Raw genomic sequence first — 8,073 nt, 5'->3', positions numbered from 1 at the left:
CTAAATGCAAAATGTATAGGCATGTTGTTGAAGTCCTGTTGTTGATGTGTTGTTGCTCCTGCCTGCCTTTAGCATGTCACAAATGCTTCACAATGTATTACTTAAATGGCAGGCTATAGCCTTGAAATAATAATAATATTATAGCCAAAATAATTCATTTTCGTGCCTTCTTAGGCTACCTGGCTTGCTCCTGACTGATTTAGAGTTAGTATGTTATTTAATAGCCTGTTGAAATGTTGAAGGTCAACATTTCAATTGGTCAGGTCTTTCCCCAACATATTACAGCTTTTTTTTTGCATAAAGCATTGCGGACTAAAGCGTAATTATAGATTGCGTTATATAAAATCAGGTCCATGCATATATATATATTTTTAAGCAAACAAGGGGTAGGCCTATGCTTTTAGCCATTTTCTTTAGCAAAAGCCACAATTCCCTCACATACCCCCTCAATTCGAGCCCTGTTTTTACCTTAACACACCAAACCCTTCACTGACACGGAGCTATTTAAGAAGTGCATGGTAACTGAAGGAATTGGCTGACAAAATCTATGGATAGTAGATTATAATTGCATCTGTCAAACAGGTAGCCCTACCTCTTCTTTCTTGAATATGAAGAAATAGGCTCCAACACAAAGTTATCTTGTTGTTAGTAGCCTAAAGTCAAATTAAAATGAAGAATGTTTAAATAAATTAGGCCTTCTCGAATTAGCCTACTTTCAGCACTCATGAACTGTCCATCTCCGCGGCTGCCACTTCATAGTAATAGAGGTTATGTAAATTATTCGAATATGGCTTATTGTGAGGTCAATAACTCTGATAAATACACTATATATACAAAAGTATGTGGACACCCCTTCTAATTAGTGGATTCGGCTATTTCAGCCACAACCATTGCTGACAGGTGTATAAAATCGAGTAACAGCCATGCAATCTCCATAGACAAACATAGGCATTAGATTGGTCTTACTGAAGAGCTCAGTGACTTTCAATGTGGCACCATCGTAGGATGCCACCTTTTCAACAAGTCAGTTCGTCAAATTTCTGCCCTGCTAGAGCTGCCCCTGTCAACTGTAAGTGCTGTTATTGTGAAGTGGAAACGTCTAGGAGCAACAACGGCTCAGCCGCGAAGTGGCAAGCCACACAAGCTCACAGAATGGGACCGCCGAGTGCTGAAGCACGTAGCGCATAAAAATCGTCTGTCCTCGGTTGCAACACTCACTACCGAGTTCCAAACTGCCTCTGGAAGCAACGTCAGCACAAGAACTGTTCGTCGGGAGCTTCATGAAATGGGTTTCCATGGCCGAGCAGCCGCAAACAAGCCTAAGATCATCATGTGCAATGCCAAGTGTCCGCTGGTGTGGTGTAAAGCTCGCCACGATTGCGACTCTGAAGCAGTGGAAACGCATTCTCTGGAGTGATAAATCACGCTTCACCATCTGGCAGTCTGACGGACGAATCTGGGTTTGGCAGATGCCAGGAGAACACTACCTGCCCCAATGCATAGTGCCAATGGGCTAGGCCCCTTAGTTCCAACAAAGGGAAATCTTAACACTACAGCATACTATGACATTCTAGACGATTCTGTGCTTCCAACTTTGTGGCAACAGTTTGGGGAAGACCCTTTCCTGTTTCAGCATGACAATGCACCCGTGCACAAAGTGAGGTCCATACAAAAATGGTTTGTCGAAATCAAATCAAATTTTGTTGGTCACTTACACATATTTAGCAGATGTTATTGCGGGTGTAGAGAAATGCTTGTGTTCCTTGCTCCAACACTGCAGTAGTATCTAACAATTCACACAAATCTAAAAGTAAAAGAATGGAATTAAGAAATATATAAATATTAGGACGAGCAATGTCAGAGTGGCATTGACTAAAATACAGTAGAATAGAATACAGTATATGCATATGAGATGAGTAAAGCAGTATGTAAACATTATTAAAGTGGCCAGTGATTCCATGTCTATGTATATAGGGCAGCAGCCTCTAAGGTGCAGGGTTGAGTAACCGGGTGGTAGCAGGCTAGTGATGGCTAATTAACAGTCTGATGGCCTTGAGATAGAAGCTGTTTTTCAGTCTCTCGGTCCATGCTTTGATGCACCTGTACTGACCTCGCCTTCTGGATGATAGCGGGGTGAACAGGCCGTGGCTCGGGTGGTTGATGTCCTCGATGATCTTTTTGGCCTTCCTGTGACATCAGGTGCTGTAGGTGTCCTGGAGGGCAGGCAGTGTGCCCCCGGTGATGCATTGGACAGACCGCACCACCCTCTGGAGAGCCCTGCGGTTGCGGGCGGTGCGATTGCCGTACCAGGCGGTGATACAGCCCGACAGGATGCTCTCAATTGTGCATCTGTAAAAGTTTGTGAGGGTCTTAGGGGCCAAGCCAAATTTCTTCAGCCTCCTGAGGTTGAAGAGACGCTGTTGCGCCTTCTTCACCACACTGTCTGTGTGGGTGGATCATTTCAGATTGTCAGTGATGTGTACGCCGAGGAACTTAAAGCTTTCCACCTTCTCCACTGCAGTCCCATCAATGTGGATAGGGGGGTGCACCCTCTGCTGTTTCCTGAAGTCCATGATCAGCTCCTTCTTTTGTTGACGTTGAGGGAGAGGTTATTTTTCTGGCACCACTCCGCCAGGGCCCTAACCTCCTCCCTGTAGGCTGTCTCGTCATTGTTGGTAATCAGGCCTACTACTGTTTTGTCATCTGCAAACTTGATGATTGAGTTGGAGGCGTGCTTGGCCACGCAGTCATGGGTGAACAGGGAGTACAGGAGGGGGCTGAGCACACACCCTTGTGGGGCCCCTGTGTTGAGGATCAGCGAAGTGGAGGTGTTGTTTCCAACCTTCACCACCTGGGGGCGGCCCGTTAGGAAGTCCAGGACGCAGTTGCACAGGGCAGGGTTCAGACCCAGGGCCCAAGCTTAATAATGAGCTTGGAGGGTACTATGGTGTTGAAGGCTGAGCTATAGTCAATGAACAGAACAGCATTCTTACGTAGGTATTCCTCTTGTAGTGTGCAGTGCGATGGCGATTGCATCGTCTGTGGATCTATTGGGGGCGGTAAGCAAATTGAAGGGGGTCAGGTAAGGTAGAGGTGATATGATCCTTAACTAGCCTCTCAAAGCACTTCATGATGACAGAAGTGAGTGCTACAGGGCTATAGTCATTTAGTTCAGTTACCTTTGCTTTCTTGGGTACAGGAACAATGGTGGGCATCTTGAAGCAAGTGGGGACAGCAGACTGGGATAGGGAGAGATTGAATATGTCCGTAAACATTCCAGTCAGCTGGTCTGCGCATGCTCGGAGGACACGGTTAGGGATGCCGTCTGGGCCGGCATCCTTGTGAGGGTTAACACGCTTAAAACGTCTTACTCACGTCGGCCACGGAGAACGAGAGCCCACAGTCCTTGGGAGCATGCTGCGTCAGTGGCACTGTGTTATCCTCAAAGCGGGTGACGAAGGTGTTTAGCTTGTCCGGGAGCAATACGTCAGTGTCCGCGACATGGCTGGTTTTCCCTTTGTAATCCGTGATTGTCTGTAGATCCTGCCACATACGTCTCATGTCTGAGCCGTTGAATTGCGACTCCACTTTGTCTCTGTACTGACGTTTTGCCTGTTTGATTGCCTTAAGGAGGGAATAACTACACTGTTTGTATTCAACCATATTCCCAATCACCTTGCCATGGTTAAATGCGGTGGTTCACGCTTTCAGTTTTGCATGAATTCTGCCATCTATCCATGGTTTCTGGTTTGGGTAGGTTTTAATAGTCACAGTGGGAACAACATTCCCTATACACTTCCTGATGAACTCAGTCACCGTGTCCGTGTATACGTCAATGTTATTCTCAGAGGCTACCCGGAACATATCCCAGTCCGCGTGATCAGAACAATCTTGAAGCATGGATTCCAATTGGTCAGACCAGCATTGAATAGACCTTAGCACGGGTACTTCCTGTTTAGGTTTCTGCCTATATTAAGGGAGGAGCAAAATTGAGTCGTGATTTGGTTTGCCGAAGGGAGGGCAGAGGAGGGCCTTGTAGGCATCTCGAAAGGGGGAGTAGCAGTGGTCGAGTGTTTTACCAGAGCGAGTACTACAGTCAATGTGTTGGTAGAACTTCGGTAGAATTTTCCTCAAATTTGCTTTGTTAAATGTGGCCTCAGGATATGTGGTTTCCAGTTTGCATAAAGTCCAGTGTAGTGCCTTGAGGGCCGTCGTGGTATCGGCCTGAGGGGGAATATACACGGCTGTGACCATAACCGAAGAGAATTCTGTTGGGAGGTAATACGGTCAGCATTTGATTGTGAGGTATTCTAGGTCGGATGAACAAAAGGACTTGAGTTTCTGTATGTTATCACAATCACACCATGAGTAGTTAATCATGAAACAGACACCACCGCCCTTCTTCTTCCTGGAGAGTTCTTTATTCCTGACTGCGCAATGTACTGAGAACCCAGCTGGCTGTATGGACGGGGACAGTATATCCCGAGAGAGCAATGATTCCGTGAAACAGAGTATGTTACAGTCCCTGATGTCTCTCTGGAAGGATATCCTTACCCTGAGCTCGTCTACTTATTGTCAAGAGACTGAACATTAGCGAGTAATATACTCGGAAGCGGTGGATGGTGTGCACGCCTCCTGAGTCGGACTAGAAGTCCACTCCGAATACCTTTTCTCCGCCGGCGGCATCTTGGAGCAGCCTCTGGGATAAGTTCAATTGCCCTAGGGGGTATGAACAAAGGATCTAATTCAGGAAAGTCGTATTCCTGGTTGTAATGCTGGTGAGTTAACGCCGCTCTGATATCCAAAAGTTATTTCCGGCTGTATGTAATAACACAAAAAACATTCTGGGCTAATAATGTAAGAAATAACACCCATAAATTATAATAATACTGCAAAGTTGCTTAGGAGCTAGATGCAGAGCTGCCATGTCTGTTGGCGCCATCTTGCGCCGACAGATCGGTTTGGAAGAACTTGACTGACCTGCACAGAGCCCTGACCTCAAGCCCATTGAACACCATTGGAATGAATGGGAACGCCGACTGCGAGCCAGGCCTAATCGCCCAATATCAGTGCCCGACCTCACTAATGCTCTTGTGGCTGAATGGAAGCAAGTCCCCACAGCAATGTACAGCAATGTGCCAACATCTAGTGGAAAGCCTTCTCAAAAGAGTGGAGGCTGTTATAGCAGCAAAGGGGGGACCAACTTCATATTAATGCCCATGATTATGCAATGAGATGTTCGACGAGCATACTTTTGGTCATGTAGTGTAGCTTCGTTATGGGCAACAAAACATATTGTTTTTATTAAAATCAATTATAGCAGTAGCAAGCTTACCTCGCGTCCTCCTTCTCATCTTCATGCTCTCCCTCTCAAACTGAACAGGACATCAGTAGGCCTAGTCCGCACGCACAGATATTGCATTTCTGGACAAATACACATTTATTTTGTGAAGAAGCCTTTGACTCACTTCCTGAAGTGCCACCGTACACAGCACAGCCATTGGTTAGGCAGCACACAAGGGTTTACATCAGCAAGAGCAGGGCAGGCCAGGGCTCATGATTGGGATAGCCTACCCATTGCAGTTTGTAATGCAGTGTAGCCTAGTTTTATATACATCATCCCAGCAGTGCAAAAACTTGGGAAGGAAGTACATTTTCTTAGAAATATAACTTTGCCCTGTTCTTCTCCGAGCATGCTCTTCATATATAGCCTAGGCCTATAGCATAGGCCAGGGTTCTTCAATTCTGGTCCTGGAGGGCCGAAACACTTCTGTTTTTTATTTCTACCTGGTAGTTAATTGCACTCACCTGGTGTCCCAGGTCTGAATTAGCCCCTGATTAGAAGGAGAGGATGAAAAACAGAGGTGTCTCGGCCCTCCAGGACCGGAATTGAAGAACCCTGGTATAGGCTATGGATCATTTGATTGAGACCACACTAGGCGCACTTGATATTTTGCGGCCAGCAGAGAATCGTGGATGACGGGCAGCATCAGGCACACATTGATATATAATAAGCAACTAATTCTCAAACCATGAGCAATATGACATTTAATCGATTACAAATTACAGAACCCACCCCTCCCAGACTAAATTCAAAAGTACTAAGCCCTCCCCCTAACTGAAATTGAAAAAACATGACCCACCCCCATTTTCCTCCAGGTAACAATTGTGTACATTTCGACCGCTGCCATACTGCCTTTTGAATTTTGTGTAAAGTCAGTAGTCTAGTCAAGGAAGCATCATGCAAAATATATTGGCACACTCAACTTAACAAGATCATTGCCAAGTAAGGTGCACTTACACCTGCTTTTATAGTAAGCCTTGAGGTGGTAACACCCAGCACTAGAAGGAAGTGTATTTCATACTGAACCCCTCCCTTGAGATGACATAGAGTTGAACCGCTAGGGGCAAAAAGAGCTAGATTTACTATCTCGAGAAGGAGGTAGCTGCAGCTCAATATGGTGACAGCAGTATGGGCGAGTGGGTGTGTCGAAAGGAAAGTAGTGGGCGTGTGGAAAGGAGTGGGTGTGTTGAAAGCGCTCTGCAATAGGTTAGGCGGTTTTGATTGAGCAGTGTTTTTTTTCTTCCATTTCTTACAATTCAACTACCATACATTGAGGTACCAAAATCATGGGTTTTGAAGCCAGAGGATGAGTCTGAGTCGTATTTCAAGTTGGAGCGAAGGGCGCTGTGTCCCGGTGTTGTTGCCGTTCATGCGCTCCCAATTGAGTACACTGCATGTGCATGTATCAAGGTGACATCTAGATGGTTATCAATATTAATTATTTATTGGGTAGGCTGCTATCCTACTTGAAATAAAATCATGGGAGGGGGAAAAAATTGTCACGTTAGTTACACCCGCTCGCCCATACGCCAGTCGCCATATTGGGCTGCAGCTAGCTCATACTTTATTAAAATACCAAAATATAAAGTATGGGTAGCTGCAGCCCAATTTCGCGACCGGAGTATGGGCGAGTGGGTGTGTCGAAAAGAGTAGGTGTATGGAAAGCGAAATCAGGTAATTGGGCAGATTTGTTGCCACCGAAGGTTGTTTTGCGTGGCTGATTGGGCTGCACGACGAGTCTATAAGCCGGCGACCTGACAGTGCTACTGGGTATCCCAGTCGTGTCGCCGACGGTAGCAATTTTTTTCCCTCCCATGATTTGATTTAAAATAGGATAGCAGCCTACAGAATAAATAACTAATATTGATAACCATCTCGATTTCACCTTGATACTGCACATGCAGTCTACTCAATTGGGAGCGCATGAACGGCAACAACACCGGGACACAGTGCCCTTCGCTCCAGCTTGACAAGCACTACTGTCCGGAAACGGTGTCGGAAGTAGCTACATAGTATCAGGGTGACAGTCACATTAAGTACATGCATACAACGCATGAAGCAACAGCGCACCCATCAGTGCTTTTAATCAAAAATAAACAATCATCAGTTTTATAACTGAAAATGTACAATTGTTTGTGTAAAACTAACAGTGAAATACGACTCAGACTCATCTTCTGGCTTCAAAACAGAAGTCCAAACTCTCGCGGTGTGGTAAGAAACGGAAGAAAAAAAACACTGCTCCAACAAAACCGCCTAACCTATAGCAGAGCGCTTTCGACACACCCACTCCTTTCCACACGTCCCACGCCCACTACTTTCCTTTCGACACACCCACTTACCAATACTCCTGTCGTTATAATAATAATAATAATAATAATAATATGCCATTTAGCAGACGCTTTTATCCAAAGCGACTTACAGTCATGTGTGCATACATTTTTGTGTATGGGTGGTCCCGGGGATCGAAACCACTACCCTGGCGTTACAAGCGCCGTGCTCTACCAGCTGAGCTACAGAGTGGTCCTCTGTTGATTGTTATATTGAGCTGCAGCTACCCCCTTCTCCAAAATAAATCCCTTTTGCAATGAACTGTAAAAATGAAGACCAGAATTGACGTATTTCACTATAACTAAGCCTAAAACATCTGGTTTTCGATGACATTATTAATTTATTTCATTTAAGTTACCCTTTAAGTAGCGTAGCCTAGTTGATTGCATCTAGAGCAGAAC

This window comes from Coregonus lavaretus (assembly GCF_964263955.1).
Source record: "Coregonus lavaretus genome assembly, chromosome: 34".
Classification (NCBI taxonomy): domain Eukaryota; kingdom Metazoa; phylum Chordata; class Actinopteri; order Salmoniformes; family Salmonidae; genus Coregonus; species Coregonus lavaretus.
Note: the sequence above shows the minus strand (reverse complement) of the source record.